This window comes from Oncorhynchus kisutch, linkage group LG19 (assembly GCF_002021735.2).
Source record: "Oncorhynchus kisutch isolate 150728-3 linkage group LG19, Okis_V2, whole genome shotgun sequence".
Lineage (NCBI taxonomy): Eukaryota > Metazoa > Chordata > Actinopteri > Salmoniformes > Salmonidae > Oncorhynchus > Oncorhynchus kisutch.
In genome coordinates, this window is record NC_034192.2 from 38,850,984 (window position 1) to 38,873,227 (window position 22,244).

Below are 22,244 nucleotides of genomic sequence, written 5' to 3' on the forward strand. Positions count from 1 at the left end.
GCTAAATAAATTGAAAAGAAGATAGATGACAATATTCCCAGTTGAGCTGTCAACAGAACAATGAGCTATTATTATTGTGTTAACCGAAACAATACTTTCTCCACATAAATGTTATTTTGCCCTTAATCGTTTCAATTATATTCAGTCATCGTGACTATAAAGCATTGTGTTTGACACAAAGCGATGGGAAAACCAACTTCCTGTTGCTCTCAATGAGATTACACAATGGGATTACTTCATCTCTCCTTTATTGCCATATAATCACAAAGATTTCACTCTTGGCGTTCGAAGTTTTCCCAAACAAACTGGCAGAAGAAAGTAGGACAAGGAGGAGAGAACCTTAATCACAGGCTTTCCTGATGATCTGACAAATGACTTTCTGATGGTTTGAGGCCTTTACCAACACATGGTTCAACAGCTGATTAACAGCAATGGCAAAAGCATGTTGGTTCTTCTCAATGAGAACATGTCTAGAATGAAGTGATCAAGAAGTGTGCACTTACTCACTTGCAATGTACCCATTTTGAATGTTAAATCGTATTTGTGCGTCTCTGTGCAATGTTCCAACTATTTTCGGGGTAATTTCCTGTTTTCATGTGTATCTGAGCTATGGCAAAGCAGGCAGAAATACAACCGGTAGGCCCTTTTTCATGCTAAATGTACACTCTGGCTGATTTTGCATATACAAATATTGTCTGTATGCATTGGCCAGTTTTCAGTTCTTGCAAAAATTGGGCACCTCAATGGCCTACATGGTCTATTTGGGTACGGTCTTGATCAGCAAAACATGGAATGTTAAAAATACAAAAAGCACATTCAAACAGTTAAGATGAAATGAACTCTGATTTAACATTAGGATGCAATGGACAATATTTACAATGACACAAAATGTTTTTTTTGCATAGAATATCTACCATAATCTTGGTGCTGGAGACAGCCAAAACCTTCCAATAAAAACACTAGACCAATTATTGTCTCAGTCAGATTCTATTTCTGAAACGATTCGTCTGTATTACAATACGATTATTATTCTATAGGGCGAGTTATGACCCACATATGAATTATCCAGTGTCATGCTGTGCTTGTACAGTGCTGATGTTTGCAATATTTTTCCTTAACATTTCCAACCTGGTAATTGAACTGATTTCCCCTTCTTATCCATCCTGAATTAAATCATTGGATAGAGTGAGGGAATTCCCAGACAGTAAAATATGCCTTCAGAAACACAAGTCGTCTGTTTAACCAGTGTTTCTCTTTATTATATACGGTAGCTAGTATATCACTTGGGCTTCCTGGAGTTGAGGGTTGTGTGGATAACCCAGTACAGTGTACAGGGATAAGCCTGTGAGACATTACTTATCATTGCTTTGTTGACCTTTCCCTTTAATGTGGTTTCTGTGACTATGCCAAACTGCTCAAAGCAGACGTTTTGCCCACAGCAACGTGTGTTTACAATGGAATCCCTTTACCCCCTACCCTTAAGCCCCACATGTTTTGGGGAGCGGGTAGGTGCAGTGTTGGTAGATGGCACAAGACTTGGAATATTCCTCTGTGGCCTGTAAAAGTTCACTGTTGCAATCAGGAGTGTATTGGTCTGGACTGCAGACACCAAGTGGGTTGCTGCCAGTGCTTTGAACTATGAAAATAAATACTGAATAGGGCTACATTGTGCTGGCGAGGCCCTGAGTCCTATAGTCATCTGTCTTGGTGTACACACCGGTGGGAGTGTTTGGCTTGGACTTTGTCCACTGCATGTGGTAGCTGTAAGATTTTTCTCTCACTTGATCACACTTTTGAGGGTACATTTAATAAAATTGCTGGCCGGGGAAGAATTCAGACTCATTTCAAACATGCGATAACTTTCCTTTTTTTCTCTCTTTTTTTTACAGAGGTGCCTTGTCAAGATGAGATTTGTATGATTACAAACAGCCAAAACTGTCTAGAGTCTGTTAGAAAAGTTTGTCTGAAAGAGGACTGAAAGAGAGGTCACTGAAAAAGAAAGCATGTGGGACACTCGAAGGAAGGGGAAAATGAAGCACCGGGGATAGGTCTATTTGCATGTCTGAATGAAGGGAGTTTGTATGGTGTCCAATACTCTGCTTTTCCACACAGAAAAGAACTGGCAATAGTTTGCTGTTAGTAACACAGTAACTGTTAGTAATACAGTAACTGTTAGTAACACAGTAACTGTTAGTAACACAGTAACTGTTAGTAACACAGTAACTGTTAGTAATACAGTAACTGTTAGTAACACAGTAACTGTTAGTAATACAGTAACTGTTAGTAACACAGTAACTGTTAGTAACACAGTAACTGTTAGTAACACAGTAACTGTTAGTAATACAGTAACTGTTAGTAACACAGTAACTGTTAGTAATACAGTAACTGTTAGTAATACAGTAACTGTTAGTAATACAGTAACTGTTAGTAATACAGTAACTGTTAGTAACACAGTAACTGTTAGTAACACAGTAACTGTTAGTAATACAGTAACTGTTAGTAATACAGTAACTGTTAGTAATACAGTAACTGTTAGTAACACAGTAACTGTTAGTAACACAGTAACTGTTAGTAATACAGTAACTGTTAGTAATACAGTAACTGTTAGTAATACAGTAACTGTTAGTAACACAGTAACTGTTAGTAATACAGTAACTGTTAGTAATACAGTAACTGTTAGTAACACAGTAACTGTTAGTAACACAGTAACTGTTAGTAACACAGTAACTGTTAGTAACACAGTAACTGTTAGTAACACAGTAACTGTTAGTAACACAGTAACTGTTAATAACACAGTAACTGTTAGTAACACAGTAACCAGCAATAGAACCGGAACTGTTAGTAACACAGTAACTGTTAGTAACACAGTAACTGTTAGTAACACAGTAACTGTTAGTAACACAGTAACCAGCAATAGAACCGGAACTGTTAGTAACACAGTAACTGTTAGTAACACAGTAACTGTTAGTAACACAGGAACTGTTAGTAACACAGTAACTGTTAGTAACACAGTAACCAGCAATAGAACCGGAACTGTTAGTAACACAAATCAAATCAAACTTTATTCGTCACTTGCGCCGAATACAACAAGTGTAGACCTTACCGTGAAATTCTTACTTACAAGCCCTTAACCAAAAGTGCAGCTCAAGAAGAGTTAGGAAAATATTTACCAAATGAACTAAAGTAAAAAATAATAAAAAGTAACACAATAACATAACAATAACGAGGCTGGGGGTACCGGTACCGAGTCAGTGTGCAAATATGTGAAATCTGTGTGAAAACACAGTAACTGTTAGTAGGTGTTGGCAAAGGAATTTTAGCAATCAGGAAATGGCAGAGCAATATCTGCATATTGCACCTTTAAACAAAGATATACTTTCAATATGTCAAAATTGTATTACAACAGAGGACTCAGATCAAGACTGCCTCTCCATTGTATTCTTGCATAGGTCTTGAAAGTCTCTTTGAGAAACACTTCTATGACAAGTGCCTTGACAACAACATCCATCAAGTTCAATTGAACAGTGATGGGAACCAGATCATGTCCTAATATGAGAATGTTCACATTGAGACTCCCGCATCATTTTGGTATCAAGATGTGGTGACTTGCTTTGAGAAATTAGACAGTTATGCTTTGGAGTGCGGATCTTGATCCAGGACCAGATTAGCCCAGCTGGCATTCTTTTTCCAGACTATTCTGTTTCTCATCCTCCCTGGATCCCACTAGATCCCGTTTTAGCCATGCAATAGCTTCCATAGAAGACAAAAATGTAATATTTTGTATAAAACTAGAAAGATAAACCAATGGTAGTCAGTCCATCATTTGGTGAAACGGGTGCTATAGCCTACTAGTTGTATGGGAGTCTATGGTAACACATTTGGAAAGCGATAAAAACAACAGCCTTGATACAAACCTAACTCAACTTGTTACTCATGTCCGAAGTAAGAGGAGTCCATGGCAACCACCCGCAGTGAGAGATGGTGCTTTTGAGTGAGATCATGAAAGCCCGTCTGAAATGTGAAAAAACAACTACAGCCATGGTTTCTTTCTTGGTACAGTACAAAGAATGCCTTTTACATAAATGTCCCTCTTTAAAAAAGTCAGATGCGATTTTCTCTGCTGTTATTTCTGATGCAATTTGACAAGACTCTCAAAGACCGTGCCAACATTGCTCTCAACAAAAAACGGCTGATCATTGACATTGATACTATCTCGTCTTAAGCTATATTGATATGGCCATCACATTGTTGGAACAGAATATCAAGAAAGAAGAACACTTTCAACAAGTGCACATTCATGTCGTTTGACCCGCTCCCTCTCAACACGAGGATGAACATTGCAGTTGTCTGAAATGATGAGTCCATCGTGCTTCTCATTATCACTCAGTGACTTCATATGCTGATTGAGGCCACATTCAATCTGGTTCACGGCAAACAATAACGGTCGGGGGTGAAACTCGGTTTGGGCTAAACAGCAGTTTACCAGGATTTTGTGTGTTTAGAGTTGAATCAGTAAGCAGCTGCCCCGTGTTGAGTCACTTCTTTCCAGCAGACCATGGTTGTTTTAAATGCCCAGTGAAAAATGCCAGGCTTGTATGTTTGGCTGAACTTGTTGCACTAACCCTCTGCCATGCACGTGTCTTTGTTTAATATGCAAGTGGTTTATGTATCTTCTCAACATCACAGATGCTGGTCATTAATACTGAGCACATGTTTGGCATTTCATTTTTGTTCTTAGCCTAAAGGCCCCAGAACTACCACTTTTTTTGTATCACTTGTTCATCCTTGTGTGTTCATCCTTGTGTTGGACCAAGCTCTGATAGTGCTAAATTATTTGGTGCCTTGTTGGTCATATTTTGACCCAGCGAGTGACCCTTCCAGTCACATGCACCCAGTGGCAGTTTCAGTGGCCCATTCCATTCAGAGAGCAGAAAACGAAATTCTAAATGGATCTGAAGCCAAAAATGAGATCCCAAGATCTTCATAACGACACAACCTTAGGACTAAAGTATGTTTTTCTCCCTCGTACTTCATATTTATCCAAACCACTGATTAGGAAAACACACCAGTCCCAGCCACTTCCCTGGGAGGCGGGACGAGAGCTGCCCTGGACAAGCAATCAAATGGCTTAATAGGAAATGCAGCTTCTTAACATGCCTAGAACTACTGTATTAACATTTTGGTAACGCTGTACTTAACGCCTTGCATCATAACACGTTATGAAACGGTCAAAACCATGTTGTAATATGTCATAACAGCTGACATAACATGTCATAAGCTGTAATAATATGGTCATAACACTGTCATGACACAGATATTTCGACCTGATGTGACATATATTGCGTTATTTTATGGCCTCCAACTGCTCTTAAAAGCTAGTAAAACCAAATACATGCTTTTCAACTGTTCGCTACCCGCACCCGCCCGTCCGACTTGCATCACTACTCTGGACGGTTCTGACCTAGAATATGTGGACAACTACAAATACCAAGGTGTCTGGCTAGACTGTAAACTCTCCTTCCAGACTCATATTAAACATCTCCAATCCAAAATCCCCGACTTCGGCAATGTCATGTACAAAATAGCTTCCAACACTCTACTCAGCAAACTGGATGCAGTCTATCACAGTGCCATCCGTTTTGTTACCAAAGTGCCTTATACCAGCCACCACTGCGACCTGTATGCTCTAGTCGGCTGGCCCTCGCTACATATTTGTCGCCAGACCCACTGGCTCCAGGTCATCTATAAGTCCATGCTAGGTAAAGCTCCGCCTTATCTCAGTTCACTGGTCACGTGCTCCAGCAGGTATATCTCACTGGTCATCCCCAAAACCAACACCTCCCTTGGCCGCCTTTCGTTCTCCGCCATTCTCTGCTGCCAGTGACTGGAACGAATTGCAAAAATCACTGAAGCCGGGGGCTTATATTTCTCTCACTAACTTTAAACATCAGCTATCTGAGCAGCTAACCAATCACTGCAGCTGTACATAGTCCACCTGTAAATAGCCCACCCAATCTACCTACCACGTCCCCATATTGTTTTTATTTACCTTTCTGCTCTTTTGCACACCAGCATCTCTACTTGCACATCATCATCTGCTCATTTATCACTCCAGTGTTAATCTGCTAAATTGTAATTATTTCAACTGTTGTTTTCAACTGGCTTACCTGGTTAAATGCTTACCTGGTTTTGACACCCACATAAGGGTGTCAAAACACACAAAACCTACAGTGCCACACAAGGCAAAACACTCCATTACACCATAGCCTACGTGTCAACAGTATGCTTTGTAATATAATTGTATTTTATTGACCACATTAAATAATCATTGTGCACACATTGACGTCAGACATGCACCTACCCCAATGCTCTGTTGCTGATGACTGGAATGAGTGCAGGAGCAGATTTCAGGAGCAGGACAAGACACCTTGTTTTTGACTGATGACTGACATAAGTGCAATAAACGGGCTATCTGGCTTATATGATTCTGATGGTCATAATGCTTCTTGACAGTGTCATAAAGTGTATTTTTCTTAGTCCAAGTAATTTGACACAGGATGGACATAATGCTTCATGACAGTGCCATAAAGTTATTTAAAATATGATGGGGAAAAAAAGTGATTTAACAAAGTATTTAAGAAATAAACTTTCAAACGAAAGGAGACTTCTTGGCAGGGAAAAAACTCATTTGAATTAATGTGGGTTTTGATACTCTGAAGTAGATGTCATAACCAGTCACAAAATAACACAATATATGTCACAACATGAGTAAATATATGGGTCATGACAGTGTTATGACCATATTATGACAGATTATGACACGTTATGTGACATTATGACATGGTTATGACCGCTCCATATCGTGTTATGACACTGCGTGTAAAGTAAAGTGTTGCCAACATTTTAATGTAGTGGTCCTTCATTACTTCTCAACACGTCCTGTCCATCAACTCCCTTTAATTTCATTTTTTGAGAACAGTGGACAGTGCTTCACTTCAATTCTGTGATGATGGAGGCATTCCCTTTGCAGGATGTGTGTTATTCTAAATAGATCTACAGCACAATTATCCTATTATCATTATCCTACTGGTTGTGTTTACAGTTTTTACATAATTGGCATGAGGTATGATACTTGAGACAACAGCAATTTAGCGAACTCATACAAACTGTCTGTTAAATTCGGTTCGGTCAACACACAGAACTGCAGATGGGTTTGGAAAACAGTACAATTATCTATTCTAATTTTCTTAGGTCGGAATTAGTCATTTATCAGAAGAAACAAAAACAAACAGAAATTGTACAATAAATGTAAAACATATGTTTTTTTGCTGAGCATTGAGACACATTTGAAAGGGGCAACAGCTGATGGCTGAAGTGGTTTGGAAAAATAGTTCCAATTGCTTGAAGCATTTTAAAGAAATGTCTAAATGAGGGCAGCATCTTGAACATATGAGTTCTGAAATGTTTTAAATGTTTAATTTACAGGTCAGACCATCAGTGATGGTTCATGCTATAGCATTGTCAAAATGAGTGCAACTGTCCTTCATTAACAACATCAATGCCCATATCTTTCAGAACAATGTGTTAATACTCAAATAGTCATTGAACAGTGATTGTGCATAGAAACCTAAGAATCTAAGCGTAAGTTATTCTCTTCCACTTTGCCAACCAAAACAATACACTATGTTTGTATTCCACCAATGGAAAGTGGATTTGTTTTTTTCCCTCTCCAGTTTAAGAGGGGAAAAACAATCTTCCAAACTCCACACCTTTTAAAAGGTCATGTCCTTAGTGTTCACTTGCAGAAATACTTGTGTGTCACTGCTTTCACAGCTGCTTTACCAGTGAATGCAGTCAATAGCCCTATGGGGTTTATGCCTACACTAATTCAATGCAAGGCATATTATAGCGCAGTGCACTTTAACAGACTATTAAAGGTAATTTACACTTCAGCCTTCATGCGCAGCATTTATCATGAATGTGATCTCCACGAACAGCGAGGAAAAGCTTTTTAGTCGATTCTACTAAGATAACATATGCATTTGTTTTAAGATTTTCATTTAGCTAGATTTTCATTTTATTATTTTATTCTGTAGGTATCCCCGAAAATATTATAATTTGTACTTCCATAAAAAATAAATAAACGCTACTGGGTTACCTTCAGACGAGTCCCATGACACTTGTGGGGGTCCTAGAGCAAAACGGAGAACACCATTGTGTTAGTTTGTAGCCCAAACTGTGCAGACACTACAGACAGAAGATGGCACATTGGTGGTACCACCTTCAGACGAGTCCCGTTGGGTTTATAGGGGTCATAGAGCAAAATAGAGAACACCATCGTTCGGACGCTACAGAGGTTTCGTAAGAAGGCCGATTTTCGGGATGTCTCCTGGTCTGAAAAACAACGCTGTAGCTCTGCCACTTTCCACCACAGATGAGGAAGGCCAACATAGGCGGATTTGGTGGATTGAGATGCAGCCCATGCCAAAAAAAACTGATATCTCTAGCTTAAACTGACTGGTTTTGATGGGGACTTTTTTATTATGTGACTTAGGGTTCGTCAATAAACTCTTAAGGATTATTTTGTATAGTGCACTGCACTAAAATGCCTTAGCATTGAATCCCAGTCTTAGCATTGAATCCCAGAATCCCAGAAATATGTCATATACTCTCACATACAAACCCCCCTAATTTCTCTAACAGTTAGAGGGGAAGTCTAAAATAAATGTTTAAGTCTGTGGGGACAAACAGGGAGACCTCAGGTATGACATTACCTGTTACTGTAACGGCGTTCTTCGTTTGTCGAAAGAGAGTCGGACCGAAATGCCTGGTGGTTAATCATGATCTTAAATGAAAATAATGACGATACATGAAATAACTTATAAATACAAAAATACAAAACAACAAACGGAACGTGAAACCTAATTACAGCCTATCTGGTGAAACTACACAGAGACAGGAACAATCACCCACGAAATACAAAGTGAAACGCAGGCTACCTAAATACGGTTCCCAATCCGAGACAACGAGAATCACCTGACTCCGATCGAGAACCGCCTCAGGCAGCCAAGCCTACACTAGACACACCCCTAATCAACCACAATCCCAATGCCTACAAAAACCCCAACAAGACAAACAATAACCCCATGTCACACCCTGGCCCGAACAAACAACCAAAGAAAACACAAAATACCAAGACGTGACAGTTACCTCTTAATAATCTAGAGACATTGTCATTTTCTGGATGAATTCTATTTCCAGGCATTCACAGGAACATAATCTCCCCGACGTCCTGAGTTGCTGGAGCTCAAATCTCGGGTTTAATCTCTATCTCTCCCAAAATAATTTGCTGAAAGGAATCATCTGATAAATTGAGTTTGGGGCAGCTGGCATGTGGTTGGAGAGTCTGGCTTGCTGCCCCATTGGGTTGAATGGGCTTCCGCTACCGCCACTGGGCGGGCTGTCTCACTGCTAATAAAGGGGGGTGAACGGAGGTCACACAGACCAGAGGAAATGGGACTCTCTAGAAACGCATGGAAAACATTGCTGTGCTCTGCATCAGCCTCATTTGTAACAACAGTAAAGCTCTCAGGGCCAAAGTTTTTTTCTGTTTTCAAATGAGAAAATAAAGCACAGCTCCCGTACTGTTTTTTGTTCTTTGTGGCTGAAGTCCTCACTGCTTTCGCAGCCTTTTGGACACAGTATTGGTCCTCACTCAGGGATATTACAACAACATTGGGGGAATTATTCCCACCGCTATGCATGATCCCTGTGCGGTAGGTCCAAGAGACCTGCCGTGAATCATAGTCTTAATCAGGTGTTGTCGTCGGCTTAACTAAATTAGAAGCCCAATATTCTCTCTGTTAGAGTAATGGATTAACTAAATTAGAAGCCCAATATACTCTCTGTTAGTGTAATGGATTAACTAAATTAGAAGCCCAATATACTCTCTGTTAGAGTAATGGATTAACTAAATTAGAAGCCCAATATTCTCTCTGTTAGAGTAATGGATTAACTAAATTAGAAGCCCAAAAACTCTCTGTTAGAGTAATGGATTAACTAAATTAGAAGCCCAATATTCTCTCTGTTAGAGTAATGGATTAACTAAATTAGAAGCCCAAAAACTCTCTGTTAGAGTAATGGATTAACTAAATTAGAAGCCCAATATACTCTCTGTTAGAGTAATGGATTAACTAAATTAGAAGCCCAATATTCTCTCTGTTAGAGTAATGGATTAACTAAATTAGAAGCCCAATATACTCTCTGTTAGAGTAATGGATTAACTAAATTAGAAGCCCAATATTCTCTCTGTTAGAGTAATGGATTAACTAAATTAGAAGCCCAATATACTCTCTGTTAGAGTAATGGATTAACTAAATTAGAAGCCCAATATACTCTCTGTTAGAGTAATGGATTAACTAAATTAGAAGCCCAATATTCTCTCTGTTAGAGTAATGGATTAACTAAATTAGAAGCCCAATATACACTCTGTTAGAGTAATGGATTAACTAAATTAGAAGCCCAATATTCTCTCTGTTAGAGTAATGGATGAACTAAATTAGAAGCCCAATATTCTCTCTGTTAGAGTAATGGCTTTGTCACACCCTGATCGGTTTCACCTGTCTTTGTGCTTGTCTCTACCCACCTCCAGGTGTCGTCCATATTCCCCCTTATCCCCAGTGTATTTATACCTGTGTTGTCTGTTGCCAGTTCGTCTTGTCTCATTAAGCCTAGCAGCGGTTTTCCCATACTCCTGTTTTTATCTAGTCCCTGTTTTCTAGTTTTCCCTGTTTTTACCATTCTGCCTGCCCTGAGCCTGCCTGCCGTTCTGTACCTTGTGACATTGACCTGGATTACTGACCTCTGCCTGCCCTGACCCTGAGCCTGCTGTTCTGCACATTTCAGACTCTGCTCTGGCTTACTGACCTCTGCCTGCCCTTGACCTGTCATTTGCCTGCCCCCTATTTTTGTAATAAACTTTTGTTACTTCGAACTGTCTGCATCTGGGTCTTCTCCTGAGCCTTGATATGCTTGACTAAATTAGAAGCCCAATATTCTCTCTGTTAAAGTAATAGCTTCGCTCAAATCAAACCAGCACTGAACCTGCAAACTCTTTATTCATGGGACTCATGCCTAAACGCAATGTAACAAGGACGCATGCTATGCTACGTGTGTGTGGGCACCCTTTGACAAAAATAAGCCCCTCGTCGTCCACTGAATGGAAGATGTGTGCATGCGTTCGCCAGGGATTTCCTCCGGCCTAGCCAGGGTATATCCTGCCTGGATCACCCGCTCAGGGCCCTAACAATGGAGCATGTGTGAAATCCTAGTCACGCTGGCTTGACTTCAGTCAATTTGGTCAAAAACACATTGTTTTACTTGAGGGGAAGGCAATAAAGAGGGAGCGTTATGGTAGTTATATGGAGCAGCGGCATCACGCGCGTGCAGGGTAACACCTGGCATTGGGTTCCCTCGGGACAGGGGATAAGGGACGCGTCATGTCAGGTGTCCGGCAGGGTAAGGTAGGGCAAAAGGTGGAAGTTAAGTCCTCGCTCGGAGCCACACAGGGTGGCGTGTTAATGAGAAATAAGTACTTTCCCTGAGTGACTCTCATCATGAACCATGTCCTTCTGGTTCTCATTCCACCTGAGTGGTTAACCCGTTCATGCATGACTTATACAAGGGTCTCACGTTGATTCAGTTAATGGTTCATTTATTCCTTAACGTTGATTTGGTTTAAGGAGATAGGATGGGTCTATGCTCCCATGAATGAATGAAAAACATTGGGTAATCAGGCAGGCCGTTACCCTTCCTTCCCTGTAAGATGGATGAACTAGTGAGCCTGAACAGTACAGTTACATTGGGTTACACCTGTGGCAATGATATATCATGCACTTCCATGAGCAACAGTGATCAGGCTTTGACTGATGGCTCCTTTTCTTAATGTTCCACACTGTAAAGAGTCATTGGCTTTGACCCTCTGAAATGGGTCCACAAGTGAACCCTGTCCCCAACAACACATTGAGCTACTGGGTGGTTAGTCAACATGAACTCTATAGACCAAATCATTTTGAGATGTACCGATATTTAGAGTAACCACAAGCAAATACAGAATTGTGATTTAATATTGTGGAAGAGAGGTGGTCAGCATACCATATGCATGTGTGTTTTTGTCTCCAAACTCGTCCCCAAAGTGGTATAAAACAAGCCTGTTGAAAGGTTAACGATCCGTGCCCTCAAATGTGGAGTTGGTTGAGCTTCCACAGAAGACTACTGTGCTCGGTCATAGCGAGACACACTAGGACACTCCACACATTGGGTGTTGCTCAGAACACCATAACTAGATCTCCTCTATGCTATCTCAGTCAAGCGTGAGCTAATGTGCGGTCATGGTGGGTCTTGTTATTGCTAAAGTTCTTAATCTCTTTGAAGTAACAAATGATGTTGAACTGCAAGACTCATGTTTCCTTTTGTATGCCACTTGTCAAGACATTTTATTTTACTTTTAGAATGTTTTTTCTTAATAGGAAGTTATCTATGCTGAACTGCTCTCAAAATATTGGATGGATCCAATATGACCTCTCTCTACTCTAAGACCCTATGACCCTTTGAGGGTTTTTGTGTTTAAAGATGCATCTTGTGTGTGCTTTAAGTCAGTGGCTAACTGTAGACAAGTTATACTGGTACCTCAAATTTAGCACGTTTTTGAAATACGGTCCATTTGTGTCCACTTGGGCTAAAGGTCCAGTCATTAACAAATAGTACTGAATTATTGCATTGCCTTTCATTGACTCAAGTGATACATACACTATTTCAATGTAGGAATTGCATGTCAGCGATAGCAGGCCATTTGCTGTGAGACACCTGTACCTGAGCTCTTGTGCAGGGTGGAAGTCCATGTGCTCTCCCTTTGGCCTGAAGACTAGAGTGATGAATGAACCCCATGTCCATGCTCATTCGTAGCTTACTGACTTACGGAACTGAGTGCTACTACTCTGATTTCACAGTGGAAGTATTCTGGATAAACTACTTAGAGCTGGATTAACTAGAATGAACAACGTATCTAAACAGGAGAGATGCAGGGTGACAAGGTGAACTAGCTAACTACTGGGTTGAGATCTTTCTCTTGGATCCCAGTTACAGATTGTATCTACTGTATATGAAACCATATGAGACTAATGGAAAGGCCTGTGTCTGCAGCACTAGCATCTCCAAGCAACCACCTAATACCCATTATGGTACGTCTAGATGATGATGTCATCCAATTTTTGCGAGAGAAGAAATCACAGTATAAAATGATGCAGCTTGAGAACGATCTCCAAGAGGATTGTTCCTCATGTAAAATGTTCTTTAGGGTTGACTACAGTTTGATCTGGTGCTCCATGACTTGGTTATACCACATCTGTATCTGTTGTGTACTGCAGGGCTATGCCTGTAGCAAATCTCTCCCTATTGTGCTGGGCAAAGTATTCATTAACAGACAATCTACTATGAACTCCTGTCACACTAGTCTGTATATGGGGAAAAACTGGCAAGTTCATGTACACAAATATATATGCTTCATTCTATAGCTTGAGGACTCCTGGTTATCTCCAGGAGGAAAAAGTATCCTTTGTGTTTTAATCTGTTGGGGTCTAGTACGGTCTTTTTGCAACCGAGTGTTTAAGTGCTGTCTGTATTCCCAGTGACCTTCATGGTGGGTAAACTGCTAACTGTTCATAACTTGCAGATAGTTGATGACACATCAACCAGGATCAAGGGGCAGGACCATTTGTGACTTGTTTTGGTAATCAGTGGCTGTATTGGAGGGGGAGTGGTTTCTCCTCTCTTAGGCAATCAGCAATTAGTACAGGGATGTGTGCTCTCCACTTTTGTTAGGCTATTAACAATTAGTGTTAGTGCTTTAGTCTCCCCTGGTTTCTCAGCGGCAGCTGTAAGCGGCGGTCGTGTCAGTGGCCGTCTCGTCGGAAAAACTAAGACCATTGCCGAAACTAAGACCGTTCTGCAGAGTTCTTTGATGAAGGCTCCACATCAATCTCTCACTTGAGTATCTTACCTAGTTATGTTGTGATGATCTCATTTGACTCTTTTCTAGTTTTGGCAACTATCTATACTTGTTGGCTCCTCTTCCTGTAGGCTTTACAGACACTTCCCACCCCTTTGCTGAAACCCTTCTAATTTAGTGTACCCTGCACAACCCATGTTGGATTCTGGATCTTTGGCAGAGTTTGGAACTGCCGAAATGCGGTCAAGAACGCCAAGTTCATCTCGGCCTATGCTGCCCTTCAGTCCTTTGACTGTTTGGCCCTGATGGAGACACGGATCACCCCAGAGAACACTGCTACTCCCGCTCTATCGACCACCAGGTGCCCTTGTAGAGTTCCTCAATGAGCTTGACACCTTGATAAGCTAATTTCCTGATGATGGTGTACTTGGCGACTTCGACCTCCTGATGTCTCCCATCGATTTATTTCTTTCCAACTCACACTTTCCCCTCCTTGTCTCTTTTGATCTCACCCTTTCCCACTCCCCTCTCACTCACAAGGCAGGCAATATGCGTGACCTCATATTTACTAGAGGCTGTTCGCCTACTAATCTAACTGCAACCCTCCTCCAGGTCTCTGATCACTACTTTGTTTCCTTTTCTGTCTCCCTTTCCTCCAACCCCAACCACTCAGACCCCACCCAGATGGTCATGTGTAGGGCTGTGGCGGTCATGACATTTTGTCAACCGGTTATTGTCATGCAAAACACCTTTAGCATCTCCAGGCCTCCATGCATACAAGCCACAGATGCGCCATTGAAACATTTAAATGTAAAAAAGTTGAATAAATCACTTTGTAATGAGTGCGCTGAGAGTCGGGAAGCAAGTTCAGGAAGTGAGTGTTTTAAATAAATAAAAGAAACAATGAACACAAAACACAAACAACGCACCGACATGAAAATAGAGTCAATAACATCTGAGGAAAGAACCAAGGGGAGTGACAGATATAGGGAAGATAATCAAGTGGGTGATGGAGTCCAGGTGAGTGTCATGAGTCGCAGGTGTGCAAGACGATGGTGACAGGTGTGCAGGATAATCAGCAGCCTGATGACCTAGAGGCCGGAGAGGGAGTATACGTGACACAATTTAATAAACAACATCATAATATTATTTATTATATTATTTATTATAGTCAGCTCTAAAGAAACATTATGATATGAAAAACCAAGATATGCTTAAGTCCTGTGACATTATTTTATATGATTGTATAGCTGAATAAAATAGAAAGGATATTTCTCCCATTAACTTCTTATGGCTGCAGGGGCAGTATTGAGTAGCTTGGATGAAAGGTGCCCAGAGGTGCCCAGAGTAAACTGCCTGCTCCTCAGTCCCAGTTGCTAATATATGCATATTATTATTAGTATTGGATAAAAAACACTCTGAAGTTTCTAAAACTGTTTGAATGATGTCTGTGAGTATAACATAACTCATATGGCAGGCAAAAACCTGAGAAGAAATCCAAACAGGAAGTGGGAAATCTGAGGTTGGTCGATTTTCAACCCAGCCCCTATTGAATACAGAGTGGGATATTAGTTATGTTGCACTTCCTAAGGCTTCCACTAGATGTCAACCGTCTTTAGAAACTTGTTTGACGATTCTACTGTGAAGTGGGACCGAATGAGTCAGAGGTCTGCCAGCAGTCACACGCTGGTCACATGCATTTCACATTTTTATTTAATTTTTATTTTACCTTTATTTAACCAGGCAAGTCAGTTAAGAACAAATTCTTATTTTCAATGACAGCCTAGGAACAGTGGGTTAACTGCCTGTCCAGGGGCAGAATGACAGATTTGTACCTTGTCAGCTCGGGGGTTTGAACTTGCAGCCTTCCGGAGAGGTAGCTGCGTTCCTTTGCTTTTCTGAAGACAAAGGAATCCTCCGGTTGGAATATTTTTGAAGTTCTATGTGAAAAACATCCTAAAGATTGATTCCGTACATCGTTTGACATGTTTCTACAGACAGTAACAGAACTTTTTGACATTTCGTCTGCAACTAGGGAACGCGCTTCATGACTTCAGATTTGCTTACCAAACGTGCTAACAAAAGTAGCTCTTTGGACAAAAACTATGTACATTATCGAACAAATCAAACATTTAATGTGGAACTGGGATTCCTGGGAGTGCATTATGATGAAGATCATCAAAGGTAAGTGAATATTTATAATGTTATTTCTGATTTGGACACTGTGCTATCTAACCTCCAAACGAGCTTCAATGCCATACAACACTCCTTCCGTGGCCTCCAACTGCTCTTAAACGCTAGTAAAACCAAATGCATGCTTTTCAACCGATCGCTGCCTGCACCCGCATGCCCGACTAGCATCACCACCCTGGATGGTTCCGACCTTGAATATGTGGACATCTATAAGTACCTAGGTGTCTGGCTAGACTGTAAACTCTCCTTCCAGACTCATATCAAACATCTCCAATTGAAAATCAAATCAAGAGTTGGCTTTCTATTCCGCAACAAAGCCTCCTTCACTCACGCCGCCAAGCTTACCCTAGTAAAACTGACTATCCTACCGATCCTCGACTTCGGCGATGTCATCTACAAAATGGCTTCCAACACTCTACTCAGCAAACTGGATGCAGTCTATCACAGTGCCATCCGTTTTGTCACTAAAGCACCTTATACCACCCACCACTGCGACTTGTATGCTCTAGTCGGCTGGCCCTCGCTACGTATTCGTCGCCAGACCCACTGGCTCCAGGTCATCTACAAGTCCATGCTAGGTAAAGCTCCGCCTTATCTCAGTTCACTGGTCACGATGGCAACACCCATCCGTAGCACGCGCTCCAGCAGGTGTATCTCACTGATCATCCCTAAAGCCAACACCTCATTTGGCCGCCTTTCGTTCCAGTACTCTGCTGCCTGTGACTGGAACGAATTGCAAAAATCGCTGAAGTTGGAGACTTTTATCTCCCTCACCAACTTCAAACATCAGCTATCTGAGCAGCTAACCGATCGCTGCAGCTGTACATAGTCTATTGGTAAATAGGCCACCCATTTTCACCTACCTCATCCCCATACTGTTTTTATTTATGTACTTTTCTGCTCTTTTGCACACCAATATCTCTACCTGTACATGACCATCTGATCATTTATCACTCCAGTGTTAATCTGCAAAATTGTAATTATTCGCCTACCTCCTCATGCCTTTTGCACACATTGTATATAGACTCACCCTTTTTTTTCTACTGTGTTATTGACTTGTTAATTGTTTACTCCATGTGTAACTCTGTGTTGTCTGTTCACACTGCTATGCTTTACCTTGGCCAGGTCGCAGTTGCAAATGAGAACTTGTTCTCAACTAGCCTACCTGGTTAAATAAAGGTGAAATAAAAAAATAAATAAAAACATTTCTGTTGACTCCAACATGGCGGATATCTCTATTTGTTTTCTGAGCGCCATTCTCAGATTATTGCATGGTTTGCTTTTTCTGTAAAGAGTTTTTGAAATCTGACACAGCTGTTGCATTAAGGGAGTGTATCTATATTTACATGTCTAACAATTGTATTTTTATCGACATTTATAATGAGTATTTCTGTAAAATGATGTGGCTCTCTGCAATATCACTGGATGTTTTTGGAACTAGTGAACATAACGCGCTAATATATACTGAGATTTTTTAAATATAAATATGCACTTTATCGAACAAAACATACATGTATTGTGTAACATGAAGTCCTATGAGTCTCATCTGATGAAGATCATCAAAGGTTAGTGATTAATTGTATCTCTATTTGTGCTTTTTGTGACTCCTCTCTTTGGCTGGAAAAATGGCTGTGTTTTTCTGTGGCCTGGCTCTGACCTAACATAATCGTTTGTGGTGCTTACGCTGTAAAGCCTATTTGAAATCGGACACTTTGGTGGGGTTAACAACAAGATTACCTTTAAAATGGTATAAGATACATGTATGTTTGAGGAATGTTAATTATGAGATTTCTGTTGTTTAAATTTTGCGCTCTGCACTGGCAGCCCTAAGAAGTTTTAAGGAGCGTGTGTGCATATGAAGTGGCTATGTTGAGTGTAAAAGTGATCATTTGAAACAGGCCCTATATGCTAGATTTAGAGTTACTTGGCAACTTTAGTTGTGAAGGATATAAACTTTAGAATGTTTTAGAAATCAAAACGTATATGGGCTGCATGGTGTGACAGTAGGTTACTGATGATTTGAGAAAGTAGCAAACAAAGCTTTTTCTCTGTTCCGTGCTGCACAGCTGTTCTCTTGTCAAGTGGCCATATTTTCACCCATCAGAGTGTTCTCAATTTAATTTAATGGGCAGGGTAAAAAATACATTTCATCTGTATGCACTGTATGCGCTTTTACGACGGTCTGTTTTGTAGGCTACTTTGGTTTTTATAGCGGAGCATGTGCTTAATATGAGCAGCTGATAATTAAATATAAGAACACTTACTTCACCATAAACCACTGTTTGAGGAGCATGCTTTCGCTGCCCAACAGGTGATATTCTGCTCAAACTCTGTATGCCATGTTCTCTCCAACCTTGTTCCTGAAGCTACCCAGTGCTTAATTTGGGAGAGCAAGTGAAATTTGTTTGGGAACATCGATAGTAACATGTTTTCACAAGGAAACATATTTCCCTAAACTGTTGACAGCCCGTCTGCGTCCTCCAAAAAGGAATAAAGGGGAGGTGGAGGTGGAAGGTGGAAACGCATGATGGTGAGCTATGTTGTATAGCTAAAGGTAATGTGTCACCCAATTAATCATAAAAATATTTTAAAATGCCCTATTAATAGGCTATTCAAATACAAATTCACAAATTGTAGGCTAACTGTAAGCCAACCTGCAAAATAAATGAACCAACAGCATGGCCTAGGGCTATGAGTTCTCTCCCAGACTCATGGATAGATCTTTTGGAATTATAAGGTAACAAGTCTGCATAATAATTCAGTCCACAATCAAAGGCTAGACCAATTATGTACCAAAGACATCTTAAATCAATTTTGTTTTATGTTTTTCTGCCAAGCATAATATCAGGTAGGCTACGTATTTTATAACGGCACAATCCAATTTAGAATTTTTTTTTTTTTTTCAGGGCTATGTATAAACTCTAATATGCGTATGGATGTTTTGAATGAGTCCCTTAGAAAGCGCTGTCCATTTTGTTGTGTTAGGCTTTCCAAAAAACATCCACAAAAACCATGTTTTACACTTTTTCAACCTGCTGCTGAACTTCTTTCTTCATATTGATCATCACAGTGAGTGAGTTTTAAAAGTAAGGTAGGCCTATTGTTTTGATGTGTTTGTTGTGATTTTCGATGCATTTGCATTGATGTCAGAGTGGTCAGAGGGACGATAGATCCCTGAGTACCAGGCCATTTGGACCTGAAGATAGTTAGCATGTTGGTTACTACCAAAGCATGTCCAGAGTGCATAAAAAGAGATTACAGTGACTCAAACCGTCACATAGAATTTTACTCCAGCCATTACTCCAGCCATGTGGCGGTAATACGGTCACCCAAGTCATGTGCCGTCACAATCTTCGCTCTCGTTCCTCCCTCTATCATCTCCCCCTTCTGGTAAATCCTTCTCCCTCCTGTCTTCTGATTCTGCCTCTTCGACCCTTCTCTCCTCCCTTTTCACATCTTATGACTTGCACTGTCCCCTTTCCTCCTGGCCTGGCAGCTGAGTGGAAATGGAGGAAAGCTAAACTTCCAGAGGACCTATGATTCCCTCCTTTCTACCTTCTCTTCCTCTGTATCCGCCGCTAACGCCAATTTCTATCACTCTAAATGTCAAGCTTCTGCCTCTAACCCTAGGAAACTCTTTTCCACCTTCTACCTCCTTAATCCTCCACCCCCTCCCTCCTCTGCTGCTCACTCAGCCTATTGAGGCCACTGGTCCCACTCAAACTTAACTACCCTACTCCTTGACCTCTTTCTCCTCTCACTCTCCAGATGAAATCCTGCGACTAGTGAGTTCTGGCCGCCCAACAACCTGCCCGCTCGACCCCATCACCACCTCCCTTCTCCAGAGTATCACTGGAGACCTTCTCCCATTTCTCACTTCCTTTATCAACTCATCCCTGACCACTGGCTGTGTCCCCTCTGACTTCAGAATGGCCCGAGTAGCTCCCCTCCTCAAGAAACCAACACTTGACTCATCTGACGTCAAAAACTATAGGCCTGTATCCCTTCTTCCTTTCCTTTCCAAAACACTTGAGCGAGCTGTCTCAGATCGACTCTCTCATTATCACTCTCAAAACTATTTTCTTGACCCTGACCGGTCAGGCTTCAAGACCGGTCACTCAACCGAGACTGCTCTTCTCTGTGTCATGGAGGCTCTCCGCACTGCCAAAGCTGACTTTCTCTCCTCTGTTCTCATCCTCCGAAATCTATCTGCTAACTTCAACACTGTGAACCATCAGATCCTCCTCTCCACCCTCTCAGCACGGTGTGTCTCAGGCTTTGCACACTCTTGGATTACATCCTACCTGACAGGCCGCTTCTACCAGATGATGTGGAGAGGATCTGTGTCTGCACCACGTACTCTCACTACTGGTGTCCTCTAGAGCTCGGTTATAGGCCCTCTCCTTTTCTCTCTATAGACCAAGTCACTCGGCTCTGTCATATCCTCACATGGTGTCTCCTATCATGACTAAGCAGATGACACTCAACTACTTTTCTCCTTCCCCTTCTGACACCCAGGTGGCGACACGCATCTCTGCGTGCCTGGCAGATATCTCAGCTTGGATGTCGGCCCACCACCTCAAGCTCAACCTTGACAAGACGGAGCTGCTCTTCCTCCCGGGGAAGGTCTGCCCTCTCAAAGACCTCTCCATCACAGTTGACAACTCCACAGTGTCACCCTCCCATAGTGCAAAGAACCTTGGCATGACCCTGGATAACACCCTGTCGTTCTTTGCAAACATCAAAGTATTGCTTCGCTCTTGCTGGTTCATGCTCTACAATATCCATAGAGTACGACTCTACCTCACACAGGAAGCAGTACAAGTCCTAATCCAGGCACTTGTCATCTCCCGTCTGGACTACTGAAACTTGCTGTTCGCTGGGCTCCCCGCTTGTGCCATCAAACCCCTGCAATGTATCCAGTAAGCTGCAGCCCACCTGGTTTTCACACCGCTCCTCCACACACTCCACTGGCTTCCAGTCAAAGCTCTTATCCACTACACGACCATGATGCTTGCCTACAGAGCAGATAGAGGAACTGCCCCTCCCTACCTTCAGGCCATGGTCAAACCCTGCGCTCCATTCTGCCACTTCTGATCTTATGGCCCTCCCACCCCTATGGGAGGGCATCTCCCGCTCAGCCAAGTCCAAGCTTTGTCCTGGCACCCCAATGATGAAACCAGCTTACCCCTGAAGTCCCTGCCGATCTTCCAAAAACAGCTACCTCTTCATAGAGTATCTTAAATAATCCGCCCCCTCCAAAAAACAACACTTTCTCTCTATCTCTCTCGTAGAATAATAGTGAAGACATCAAAACTATGAAATAACACATATGGAATCATGTAGTAACCTAAAAAGTAACCTTCAACAAATCAAAATATATTTTATATTTATATTCTTCAAATAGCCACCCTTTGCCTTGATGACAGCTTTGCACACTCTTGGCATTCTCTCAACCAGCAAAGGGTTGTCTACTTTGAAGAATCGCAAATATAAAATATATTTTGATTTGTTTAACACTTTTTTGGTTACTACATGATTCCATGTGTTATTTCATAGTTTTTTGTCTTCACTATTTTTCTAAATAGTAAAAATAAAGAAAAACTCTTGAATGATTAGGTGTGTCCAAACTTTTGACTGGTATATATATATATATATATATATATGTATATTGTATTCTATTAGAAAAGACAGATGTTGACGCACCACAACTGGTTCAGTAACCCGCCAGACTTGGCTATATCTTCCTCCTGAATTATGTTGTGGTTTACACAGGTGTCAAACCAAACTACATAGTCTGTGTGCATGAACAATTCATGAGGCATAAGTCTCCTCCTCTATCACTCACAATGTACAATTAGGAGAAGAAAGAGCTTTCAATTCATAGCTCATGCAGCCAGTAGTCAAATCTTTGCTTTTGCCCAAGTTAACATGTCTGTTTGAGTTAGGGATCTGCGTGCAGTTCAGACGAGACCTCAGCAGGACCCCTCCTGCCATAACAGTTCCAAACCTTTGAACTGTTTTGAAACAGTTGAGATGGCACGGG

At 41.3% G+C, this 22,244-nt stretch overlaps 1 pseudogene; it reads left to right on the plus strand.

Annotated features, from left to right (window-relative positions):
• The window catches only part of LOC109910160 (uncharacterized), an 87,300-nt pseudogene extending 66,005 nt beyond the window's left edge, over positions 1-21,295 (plus strand).
• Positions 21,296-22,244: the final 949 nt, after the last annotated feature.